Genomic DNA, 13,994 nt, shown 5'->3' on the forward strand with positions numbered 1-13,994 from the left:
GTCATTCATACTACAATCCATATCTCTAATTCCATTTTAAATACATATCATACTGATTCCAACAGACTCTAACAAAATGATTTTTAAATCTAAGGAAATGCATTGATTAAATTAAATCTTAGTGTTAAAGATGGTACAGACATTCTACACTTATTGTTTTTCTTCAGAATCTCTCAACTGAAAAAACATCTGACTAGGGAAGAATCGTGAGTATCATTTATAATTGATACACTATTTTGTTTTAGTACTGCTTGAGGCCCACATACAGAACATAAAATTCTGTTATCAAAATGATAAATGTTACTATGCGGACCTTTGGCATTGCTTCAAACAAAATTTTATACTTAAAGCTTGACTTTTTAAAATTGTTGATTTTACTTTTATTTTGTAACATTACATTAGCATACTACATATGGAAAGACCAAGATTTTTAAAGATAGTAATATAGATATCATTTATGACATACAAATTTTATATTGCTTCTTTTTTTAAGTTACTGCTAAGCATAGTACTGACTGCATCCATATTTCAGTACTTACCACAAAGTTCCTGAAAGGACAGTACATTTCTGCAGATTAAATTTGTACACTCATTAGGTGCCAGTTGTTTAAATAAATCTCATTAATTCATACAACAGTCTTGGATATTATACACTTTATGGATTAGAAAATTGAGCTTAGAGTAAGTAAGCAACTTGCCCATGTCTTACAGCCAAAAACTAGTAGTGCTAGGATTTAAACCCACAGTTGTATGTGTGTGCGCTCTTATTGTAGCATGTTGCTTTCCTAGAAGACAAAAATTTCAAAAATATATTTCATTGAAATGTTTCCTCATTCAATAATCCCTTTTTTCATTGCTTCGTAGCAATCTTATAATATTCTCAAATTATTACCCCAGCAGAAAACTCATTTTTTATACTGTCCATTCAAGACTGGGCATCTGGGAGTCCCAGCCATCTTCATCTGCCATCAATCCTTTCCAGCACTCTGTCCTGATTATGTGATACTGAGTCAGCTACTTAATTTATTTCAACCTCGATTTCTTCATTTGTAGAGGGGATAATATTGTGATGAGAAAAGAGATAACATGTTGCTAAGGACTTATTTTGTGCCTTAAGGACTTATTAATAATTGATTAAGCTCAATAAATGATGAATGAATGGACGAAGTTGTCTTAGTTTGTGTTTCTCCCAAAAACAGATCTTGAGACAATGATTTGAGTTCAAGTAATTTATTTGGGAGGTGATCCCTAGAAACACTGGTAAGGAAGTAAGTGAGTTATGGAAGGGAGGAAACCAAAAAGGGTGTATTATCAATCAAGTGTCCACTTTGGGCAACTGGAATTTACTTATGTTGAAGAACTCTGGGAGCCAGTGTAGAACACACACTTCACAATTATCTTGTGAGTGTATAATGTTGTTATCCTCATCTGGCTGGCTTGCTGTGGTTGGGACACAGCAGCTCCAGCTGGTCAGAGAGAGCCCTAAGCAAGAAATGTAGGAGCTGGCAATTGAAACTAGGACTGGTGTACGATACAGTAGGAAGATCCAGGGCACCATTCGCATTTGCCACACAAATTAATGAACAAACGAGCCAAACTTGGTGAGTTGACTGCAATTCAGGTCTGGCCCTCATGATTGCAGGCTTAGAAACTGATTTAAGCTAGCCCACCAATCAAACTCACATTTAACAAACTCAAGAGATGGAATTATAAAATCAGAATGCCAGTTTATTGATGTAAATTGAAAAGTACCCATCAGAGGGACTGGAATGCTGGAAAGGACTGCTATGCAGGTGACCAGAGCATTTTTTCCCTGTAAGAAGACACACAGGGTCCCCACATAACAGAAGCTTCTTAGGAAGCTTGAAATTTAGACAAAGGGAAATGACAGAACAGGAATTGAAAGAACTGGACAGTTGATAACCTGATAGATCCAACTTCTGTGAAGCATCATTGACGGGAATGAGAGTATGTTGAAGCTTTTGGGCAAATATCCGCTACGAAGTTACAGCCAGCATTTCCTAGTCTGATTCTATCCAGTGTTTTCATTGATGACTAGCCCTTTTCTTTAGAAATGTCAGGCTTCCATTATATCTTGCAGGCCTGGAAGCCATTTCTCTTTTTTTAAAGTGACTTATAACAAACTGCTTTGGTGCATATGTGAATGAGCCAAAAGGTTAACACCCAAAGGCAATCATATTTTCCTTTTTTTCCATGTTTCTGTGGTATTTCTCACTATGGGTGCCAAGTGTCACCAGTACTGTATTTTATTACCTGATTGTAATCTCCTCACATCTAGAAGTCCTTTTCTCTGAACTTCTTCATGCCTTTCAAACCTACTAAACCTACTATCTAGCTCTCAGTAGCTTTTCTCCTATTTCTCTTTTTTTTTCAATTTATTATATATATATATTTAAGTAGAGTTTAGGTTTTACTGTGTTACCCAGACTGGTCTTGAACTGGGCTCAAGCGATCCTCCCACTTCAGCCTCCCAAAGTGCTAAGATTATAGGCGTGAGCCCCACACCCAGCCTCCCAATTTTACCTTTATGTCAAACACTTCTCATATGAAACATGCCATAGTTTTTTGTACTTCCTTATTTCTTGGTCATTTTTTAAGCCTAAAGAAAAGTTTAGAGAATAGTATAATCAATACCCATATTTTCTTTAGCTAGATGTCCCAGTAGTTTATATCTGGCCATATTTGTTCTATCCATTTATCTGTTATCTCCAGCTATGGACCCATTTGGCATAAGTTACAGACTTTGTAACTCTTTATCCCAGCATGTTTTCCATAAGAACCAGGGCATTCCCATATATAACCATAAACCACACACAATTTAACCTTGTTCTGGGTTAGCAGAGATAACATCTTCCTTAGCAGGCCAGTTTTATGATATGGTTCTGGGAAATGTTCTCAGAAATGCAACCTAGAAGCTGTCTTTTCATCCCTTCTGATTAAACTGTGATATTTCCAAAATTTTTTTAAATAAATCTTTTCTTGCTGCACAGGAAAGGGTTAACTCAGCAGTCCTGGGTTGGTCAAACCCTGTAGTTTCCAACAAAAGGCCTGCCTTGGCTGGGCGTGGTGGCTCACGCCTGTAATCCCAGCACTTTGGGAGGCTGAGACAGGTGGAACACTAAATCAGGAGATCGAGACCATCCTGGCTAACACAGTGAAACCCCGTCTCTACTAAAAATACAAAAAATTAGCCGGGTGTGGTGGCAGGCACCTGTAGTCCCAGCTACTCGGGAGGCTGAGGCAGGAGAATGGCAGGAACCTGGGAGGCGGAGCTTGCAGTGAGCCGAGATCATGCCACTGCACTCCAGCCTGGGCAACAGAGCAAGACTCCATCTCAAAAAAAAAAAAAAAAAGGGCCTGCCTTCAGGGTTGGTCCTTGACTAGCCCCTGACTAACTTCCAAGACCCTGAAATATTCTGCCTGATGAGAGTGTTTTATATACCTGAGGCTATGGGTCATGCTGTATCAGTTTGACCAGATAAGTTCATCCTAACAAAGTGATTTATGGTAAATGCCTGTTTTTGGCTCCGGAGCCAGCAGGGAGAGGAGAGGTTTGCGGTGGCTGGAATAGAAGTCACACAGGTACTATATGCCTATGTGACTGACCACTAATACCTGTGAAAACCCTGGACACCAAGGTGTGGGTTATATTCAAATAATGGCAAAACTTATGAAGTATTGCCACCCAGGAAGCTACTTCATATGTGTTACACGTTATTGCGGAGGCAATTAAGTGTATCTATCTCCATGTGACTCCAGCAGAGAAGATATCTGGAAGCTTGGACCTAGTTTCTCCTGGATTTCATCCCATGTACCTTTGCCCTTTGCTGATTTTAATCTGTATCCATTTGCTGTAATAAACTATAACCATGAGTGTAACAGCTTTTCTGAGTCCTGTGAGTCCTTCTGGCAAATACTTGAGCATAAGGATCATCTAGGCTCATCTGACATGCCTGCCTAGACTAGTTACTATGGATTCTGTTGTCTCCAACCAACAAGTATTATTGATACAGAATTGATGACAAAAGATCCTTAAAGAAATAGAAATCTGGGACTAGTGTCTGAAATGGATTTGAAAACAGTAAGTATCTAAGTAGTGCTGGCAGTGGGACAGTGGTCCACGGCACACAGTGACCAAAACAGTTAAATGATCTTTTGTATCATTTAACTGGACTAAAGTAGCTTTTGAAGGAAAGACTTTGATTTAAGAGATTGTTGTTCAAGTCATTAAGAAGGCCATGTACAGTCTAATTTAGGAGGTGAAATCTTGCACAAAAGAGCTAGAGTAACAATCTGAATAGTTTGGCCTACAGGGATCTTTGACAGAGGCGAATTGGTCATGAAGTCCCAAGGACTGAAATAGGTAAGCAGTTTGCTGTGTCCTTTTAGATGAGTACAATTCTAGTTCTGAGTAAACCAAAGCTTGACTTAAGCCACCTCAATAGAGATTCATAGCCCCTTGCCAAATCCCAGACCTCAGTCAGTTCATAGACACAGACTCATGTGAATGAAGGAGAGTCTGGGTACAGCTGAGGATAACCCAACACGTTCATGCTGTATATTTTCCTTCTAGCCCTCCTGAAGGAGCTACACGATCGTTTAGCAGAATAACTGTTCACCAAGGGAAAGGAAATATCCAGATATTTCAGGGATTTGGGGGCACTGTCACTGAGCTAACATGTAATAGTTCCTGGCGACCATAAAGACACTGTGGTCCTTCAAGCCTGATGAGGGCTTGTGAACATCAGTTGACATCATTTCTCAATGGGTCCAGTAGGTCCATGAGCCATCCTGTTAATTCTTCAGATCCTGAATGTGAGTTGTAATAGACATACTTGTTATCTGACAAGATCCTCAGTTGTTCCACTGACCCATAGAATGAGGGACTTTCATGATATAAACCTATGAACTTAGTCCTCTATTTGAAAAAAATAAACCAAAAGCAATACCAAGCCTCAAGGAGAATATTAGTGATTTAGTGCCACCACCTAAAATTGGGAAGACATAGGGCTGTTGATTTCTACTACCTCTCCCACTTAACCTGTTTGTTTGGCTTGTGCAAAAATCAGATGGATATTAGAGAATGACAGTGTGGATTATCGTAAGTCTAATCAGGTGGAGATTTCAATGGTAGCTGCTGTTCTTTTCTTTTGTTGAATGCTATCAACTCACAGACTGAAGACTGGTGAATCTTAGGTAGAGTAAAAGAAAACCCCACTGAAGCATACCACAGTCAGACTGCTGAAAACCAAAGAGAATGAGATGACCCTAAATACAGTCAGAGAAACGAGACACATAACCTTTAAAGGACCCACAATAAAACTTACAGCTAACTTTTTATCAGAAATTATAGGTGTCAGGAGAAAATAGAATGGCATCTCTGAAACCTGAAAGAAAAAAAGCAGCCAACCTAACATTTTATACTCAGAGAAAATATTCTTCATAAATAAATGTAAAATAAAAATGTTTTAGACCAAAAAAAGTTGAAAATAGTCGTGGCCAGCAGATTTTTTCTAGAAAAAATTTTAAAATAGACTCTTCAGGCTGAAAGAAAGTTATCCCAGATGAAAGCATAAAACTGCAAGAAAGAGAAATAAAGAGCACTGGATTGGGTAAATATATCTGAAAAATATAAACAAATAACTGTTAAAAATAATTATGATGTATTGTGAAATATATAACATGCAGAAATAAAAATATGTGCCAGCAATAGCACAAAGACTGAGGACAGTGAATTGATTACATGTGTTGTAAAGTTCTTGCACCCTCAGGAGGTGGTAAAAACAACTAGCTTAAGGTAGACTGTAGAACATAAGGAGTTTGTATTGAATCTCTAGCTAATTATTAAAATATTCAAGAATAGCTAATAGAAGAGAATAATAGAATAGCCAAAAAGCTGATTATTCAAAAGAAGGCAGAAGAGAAAAAATATGAAATAAAAATAGATGGAGTTAATAATAAATAGCAAGACTGCAGATATAAATCCATTTTATTAGTTATATTGTATATGGATAACTAAACATTTCAATTAAAGACAGATTGTCACACTGGATACAAAAACAAGACTCAAGTATGTGCTATTGATAAGAAAGGCAGTTTAAATATAAGAACACAGTGAAATGGAGAGTAAAAGGATAGAAGTTATAACATGCAACAATACTACACTCGATCTCAGCCAAAAGGCCGAGAAGCGATAACATGCAACAATAGCTATAAGAAAGTTGATTATTATATAATATCAGGTTAATAGACTTTAAAGCAAGAAAAATCACTAGAAGAACACAAGAACATTTTGTAATAATGAAACTGTCGATTAAACAGAAAAATCATAAATATTCTGTATGTAATATTTCACCTACATGCACCTAATAGCTTCAAAACTTATATTTCAAAATGTAACAGATGAGGAAACATCAAAATCATATAATAATAGTTGGAGATTTTCACACACACCTCTCAGTATTAGAACAGCAGTCAAAGCATCAACAGGAATATAAAATATTTGAACAACATGATTCATTAAATTAATCAAGTTGACTATGTAAAATACCACAGTTAACAGTTCCAGATCAGATTTTCTTTTTATTTTCACAGGGAACAGTTACCAAAGTATACTGTATGCTGGCCACTAATTTAAGTCCTAAAATTTTTTCAAATGATTGATAACATTTAGGCTGTGTTCTCTGACCACATCACAGTGAATTTAAACTGACAATCAAGAACAGAAAGGTAAGTAGACAAATCTCCAATAGCTTAGCAATTAAGCAGCACACTTCTAAATAACCCATTGGTAAAAGGATAAGTTACAGTGAATCTTCGAATCTTAGAAAATAGTTTGAATCGAATGATAATGCAGTATGTCATATTAAAACCAGTTAAATGCAGCTAAAGAAGTGCTTACAGGGAAACTAATGGTTTTAAATAGAATCAAATTTCAAAATCAATTATCTAAACCAGAGATCAGCACATTATTTCCTGTAAAGCAGGGGTCCCCAACTCCTGTCGTGGCCTGTTGGAAATTGCTGCACAGCAGGAGGTGAGGGCAGGGAAGTCAAGGAAGCTTCATCTGTATTTACAGCTGCTCCCTGTCACTCACATTACTGAGCTCCACCTCCTGTCAGATCAGTGGCAGCATTAGATTCTCATAGAAGCACGAACCCTATTGTGAACTGCACATGCAAGGGATCTAGGTTGCACACTCCTTATGAGAATCTAATGCCTGATGAGTTGTCACGTCTCCCATCACCCCCAGATGGGACCGTCTAGTTTCAGGAAAACAAGCTCATGGCTCCCACTGATTCTACATTATGGTGAGCTGTATAATTATTTCATTATATGTTACAATGTAATAATAACAGAAATAAAGTGCACAATAAGAGTAATGCGCTTGAATCATCCTGAAACCATCCCTCACCCCCAGTAGGAGGAAAAATTGTCTTCTAGGAAACCAGTCCCTGGTGCCAAAAAGTTTGGGGACTGCTGCTGTAAAGGGCCAGAGAATAAACGTTTTAGGCTTTCTGGGTTATGTGGTCTCTGTCCCAGCTACTCAGGCCTGCCATTGTAGAGCGAAGGCATACATAGACATTAACAGGTAGGTGGCCCATGAGCTTTGGGTAATACTTAATTCAGGGACTATGAAGAATGTATATGGTCTTTAGATCTGGTTTTAAAAAAAAAAAAAGCAGTTTATCTGAGCAGCCTAACAGATGTGGGTGAAAAAATGAAGTCACACCATAGTATATGCAAGGAAATTATGGAAAACTTCCATCTCTCTGTGATGGTACATCCTTCAAGTTTGTGTTTACCTCTTCAGAGAAGCTTTTCCTGGCCTCTACATACCAAAATAGTATTGGCCACATGTGCTTTTGCTTCTATTTTTCTCCCCTGGTACATTTTTTCTAGTACTCACCACTACCTTAAATTATATCAGTAATTTAAAAAAACTTTGAGACAGGGTCTCACTATGTTGTCCAGGCTAGTCTCAAATTCCTAGGCTCAAGCAGTCCTCTCACTTCAGCCTCCCGGGTAGTTGGGACTACAGGCACAGTCCACCTTTCCATCTCATGTACTGAATTGAAAGTTCTATGAAAACATAAACTTTATCTTTTCTGCTACTATATATTTAGCACCCAGAACACTGCCTGGCATAAGGTAGGTGTTCATGATTATTTACTGAATATGTAAATAAATGATAGTGAAGAGGACTGTAAGTCAGAAACCCCCAAGTCCCAGAAATGACACTAGATGATGTACATGGAGAGCTACTCATAGTCACATTCAATCGATCCCTGGGAAACGTGGCAACAGAGGTGAGGCATGATAAGCAAGGCCTAGCAGATCTTTGATTGCTGACATCAAACCTGTGCTGTCAGTTACTTAAGAAATGGAGGACTCATTCATGCTCATCAGAAATGGCTTTACAAAATGAAAAAAAGAAAAGTAGGACCCACATTACTTTCCCAGTCAACAAGATATTCACTGAGAATTGTTGATATAGCACAAACACAGTTTCTCCAGTTCTCTTGTTGGAATAAACAGGTGAGATCACTGGCGAGGAAGGGCCAGTATGGAGTGATGGATGAGCTTGACTTAATCCTCTCTTTTCCCTACAGGAGACATTTATGAAAATAATTTCCTTACATTTCTTTATACTTTTGCCATCTAAGTTTGAATTGCTAAACACTATGGTTTAGTTTTTCTTGTTTTTTGAACATTATGTAAAAGGAGTCATATAGCATGTATTCTTTTGTGTCCACCTTCTTTCATTCAAAATTGTTTTTGAGATGTGTCCATGTTGTAGCATGGAGCTACAGTGAGTTTATTCTCATTGCTATATAATGCTAATATACTATAATGTATTCTTTCTACTGCTGATGGGCATTTCAGTTTTCTCCTATTTTTGAATATAATGAATAATGCTGCTGGAAAAATTCTTGAAATGAATATAAGCTGCTGCTTTCTGAATCATGAACAAAGGACTCTTCTGCCACAGAAACAGCTTCCTAGGTACTCTAAGCTTCATTATTACAGTTCAGTTTTATAACCTTTGATAGCATTTGATTGGCCATATTCTTTCACTAGACAGTATGATTCATCAACACAAAATAATCCACACTTTCTATCTTAGTCCATTTTGTGTTGCTACAAATACCTGAGGCTGGGTAATTTATAGAGAAAAGAGGTCTATTTAACAAGGTTCTGTAGGCTGTAAAGGAAGCAAGGCACTGACATCTGCTCAGCTTCTGGTGAGGGCTTTTGTGCTGTTTCAAACATGACAAAGGTCAAAGGGGAAGTGGGCATGTGTGAAGAGGGACTTTCCCTATTTTTCTATCAATACATGTTTGCTAAGAGGGCATGTGATGAGGACTAGTGGGATTTAAGATTTTTTTTTTTAATTTAAGATTATTGAAGTCATTTGGCCCCTTGCAAGAAGTACACTAGACTCATCCCTGTTTATTTATATTAATGGGGCCTAGGCATAGCATAAATCAATGATATCAGTAATACATTAAAATCTTGTTTAAGTCATACAGTTTAAGTTTAGTCCTACTTTAGGAGTTCTCCAACTCCCTTAATAAGGCTGCTAAAGGGCAAAAATAACAGTAAGGACTAACGACAATTTTGAATTGCTAATATCTATATGACTCTCCTGGATAGTTTGTTAACATTCAGTTTCCCTGGCTCCACTTAGAGAGCTTGGATTAATAGGCTTGAAGTAGAGACCAGGAAATTGCATTTTTAATAAGCACCCAAAGGAGACTTTAATGCAGATGTTCTTTGGACCACACTGTGGCAGAGCTATCAATAAACAATGGCGGGAAAGAGAAGCAAGGATTACAACTACAGTAGTGAAAAGAAAGACAAACATCTGTAGAAAGATTGCAAGAAAACCAGTTGTGGTTCTTGCTGGGGACAGGGATAAAGCTCTCTGACTGTGGGCAGTGATTGTAGTTTGTAGCGTTCAGGGCCCTCCTCTCTGGGCATGTTCACCTCCTACTCTAGGGTTCAGGCAAGCTGGGGTTTTACCTTCCACATAGCCCGGCAGATTCTCCAAAGCTTCAAAGGTTCATGCACTTAACACAGAAATAAATCATTTGAGGGGGCTGTTTCAAAACTGAAAATAACATGCTCGATTTTAGATTCTGTCCAACGCAAAAAATGTTAAGAGGACAAAAAAGTTAAATTAGGCCAATAAATATACTAAATGAGATAAGGAACAAAATTAGTAATATTAAGCAAGAACAATTAAAATACTAAAATGAGCTAAGCAGAATATTAGGTATCAAAAATAATACTTAAAGAATACTATCATTGGATGAGTAGCAGACTGGATGTGTTGGAGGATTGAATTAATGAATTAGAAGTCAAATTGAAAAAATCACTGCAAAGGGAAAAAACAAAAAAAAAATCGTACACAAAACCAAAAAGATATGGAGTGGAATAGAGGTGGTAGTACTCAGACAATAGGTGTCTCAGAAAGAAAATATAAATGGAGATAAAGAAGTAGTTGAAGAAATAATGGAGATAAGTTTTCCCAGATTAAATAACGATGAAAGACTTCTGTTTCAAAGAACTCATAGAGAGCGTCCAAGAGGCGAGAGAAGGAAAACACAACCAGACTCTTTATAGTATGACTTAATAACAAAGGCAAAGAGAAATGTGAAGGCTTCAGAGACAAAATGAATCACAAGCCCAGGAATCACATCGATATCAGATCTCTTTTGCTATCAACTTGATGCAAAAGACAACAAAGTAGGATTTTCAACACATTGGTAACTTAGAATCTAGAATTTTATATCCAGACAAATTGTCATTCAAATTCAGAAACGTGATAAGATATTCTCAGGCATAGAAGGCCTCAGGAGGTTTGCCACACGGAGATCTGACGTGGGAATATTTAGGGGTGAAATATTTATATAAGTGGAGAGAAAAAATCCAGGAGACGCTGCAGGACATAGATGAAGGAACTGGGTTTTTCATTCTTTGGTAAAATTTATTGCTTTCTCTAAAAAGTAAGATTAAATAAAAAGACAAAAATGTATTTATAATAACTCTGAATTTTAAACCAACATTACCAACATAAAGAGTGGGGAGTCAGAGTCGTTTGAAAGTGTACTAAGATTCTTTCTTCATCGGGAGTGAAAGAGACGTAGATGTCAATATCCCCCCTCCCCCCCAAAAAAAAGCAAGACAAATTAAATGATGGAAAAAGTGGGAGAGAACTAAAATAGTAAACTAAGATTGTAAAAATGGGTTTTGAGATTCCCCAAAAGCACACTGTAAGATGAGAATACTTGTATAAATGTTTTACTAAAGAAATGCTCCCAGGGGAAACTGGTAATGGAGTGGGCGAAACAGAACATGGACAGGAATGAAGCGAAGCAAGGCACAGCCTCATGAACATGCAGTGGTGGCTTCCGGGTGACCTGGAAGAGCAACTCTGGAGTGTGTGGTTATGGCTTCTATGTTCTCACCCCCATCATTCACTGATGAAGTCTTCCTGGGTACCTCCAGAGGGTCTAGGGGACTAGGAGACTGAGACAGTTATTTTAAACAGTGGCAAGTGATAGCTGTAGGAAATAAAAAACACTGACAGTGGGGGCTAAGCAAAAATGGCTGAAAAGCATCCACAAGAATCTGGGCAGATCCATTATCCACTAACCAGATCCAAATACATCAGTACTGTCAATATATGTAAATGAAGGAAACCTACAGTCAAAAAAACATGAAGATGCAAAAGTTGAAACTATAAGGATGAAAGTATAAGGATGTCAAACACCAACTTTTTCTCATTATGCAGTGATCCCTTCCAACCCTATTAGTGCTTATGGTCTTAAGTCCTATTCTTTTTCATGTTATTAGATAGAAAAGGTCATTCAACACACCAGGTTGATATCTCTGTTTTAAACATGTGTGTACTTAACAAAATAGCTTCAAAATATTTTAAACTGGTGATTCAATAATACAGAATAACAAGTTAAACAGTTAAGTTGAAAGAAAAATTTCAAAAGCGTAATACATATGAAGCTATAAAAGAACAGATTACAATGTGTTTATAGCTGGGGCTTCTCCTGGTACTCAAGGTATTAAAATCTGTTGTAAGGAGGTGAAATGTCTACCTACCGAATGATTGGATGTTAAATTTATTTCTTCATAATATGAAATTATTTTCAGTGTTGAACAAGACCAGGGAAGCTGTTCATAATATACTGAAAGCTTTAAAACCAACTGATAAAAATCACAAAACTCATTTTGTATAAAACTTAAAAACTACAAGGCCTCATTTTTGTAAATATAGTTAGAATATGCATGTAAATTAAAAACACAAAAAAATATTGACTAAATTATGGAAAATAATAAAATAATACACAACTTTATAACATTTGAAAATATATAAAAATTATAACAGAAATGTTTTAAAAATAGTCTATTATTATTAAAGAGATTGAAGCAATGGTTAACAATATTCACACAAAAAAATTAGGGTCACATGGTTTTATAGCTTAGTTTTACAGGTGGCAAAGACATTATAAAAAAATTATCAGCTCACTTTACTCACTGATATAGATGCAATAATCCTGAATAAATACAAGCAACTCGAATCTAACAAAGTATACAAAACGTAATATGCTATGACTAATTTGAGTTTATTTCAGATATGTAAGGATGATTTAATATTAAATCTATAAATACAGTTTACTGCACTAACATGAAAGGGGGAAAAAGCTGGGCATGATAGCGTGTACTTGTGGTCCCAACTACTCAGAAGGCTCAGGCGGGAGGATCACTTGAGCCCAGGAGTTGGAGGCTGGAGTGAGCTATAATCACACCACTGCACTTCAGCCTGGGTGAGAGAGCAAAACTCCATCTCTTAAGAAAATAAAAAGAGGGGAGGAGGAAGCCATATAATCATCTTAATCTATAGCAGAAAAAATATTAGATTAAATTTAATGTATATATATGTATTTATTTATTTATTTAAAAGTAGCAAATTTCTTAACTTGATAGAATGTTTATTTAAAAATCTAAAAGGCAATATTCTGCATAGGGATATTAAAAGCATATCTTTATAATCACAAAAGAAATAAGGATATTCATTATAACCACTTCTAGTCAACATTGCATTGGCAGGCTTACCAGTGCAACAAGACAAGAAAAAGTAATTACAAGTATAAGGACTGAGAGGAGGAAGTAAATTGTCATTAAAGTCATGCACCACATAATCACATAATAACTTTTTGGTCAATGATGGACTGCATATAGAACTGTAGTCCCATAAGATTATAATGAACCTGAAAAATCTCTATTATCTAATTATGTCACAGCCATGGTAAAGTTGTAGCACAACATATTTCTCATGCGTTTGTGGTGATGCTGGTGTAAACAAACCTACTGTGTTGCCAATCTTTTAAAATTATTGCATATACAGTGGTGTACAGATCATAATACTTGATAATAAATGACCATGTTACTGGGCTATGTACTTTCTATACTATACTTTTAATTATTACTTTAGAGTATACTCTTTCTACTTATAAAAACACGTTAACTGTAAAACAGTCTCAGGCAGGTCCTTCAGGAGGTATTCAGAAGAAGCCATTGTTAGCATAGGAGATGACAGCTCCATGCATGTTATTGCCCCTGAAAGCCTGCCAGTGTGACAAGATGCGGAGGTAGAAGAGAGTTATATTGATGATCCTGACCCTGTGTGGGCCTAGGTTAACGTGTGTGCTTATGTCTTAGTTTTTAACAAAGAAGTTTAAAAAGTAAAAAAAAAATTTTAAAAATTAAAGATAGAAAAAAACTTATAGAATAAGGCAATAAATAAGTAAAATATTTTTGTACAGCTGTACAATGTGTTTGTGTTTTAAGCTAAGTATTATTACAAGAGTAAAACGTGTTTAATAATTTTAAAGTTTATAAAGTAAAAAAGTTACAGTAAGCTAAGATTTATTATTGAAGAAAAATATCTT

This window comes from Symphalangus syndactylus, chromosome 5 (genome assembly GCF_028878055.3).
Source record: "Symphalangus syndactylus isolate Jambi chromosome 5, NHGRI_mSymSyn1-v2.1_pri, whole genome shotgun sequence".
In the NCBI taxonomy this organism is placed as follows: Eukaryota; Metazoa; Chordata; class Mammalia; order Primates; family Hylobatidae; genus Symphalangus; species Symphalangus syndactylus.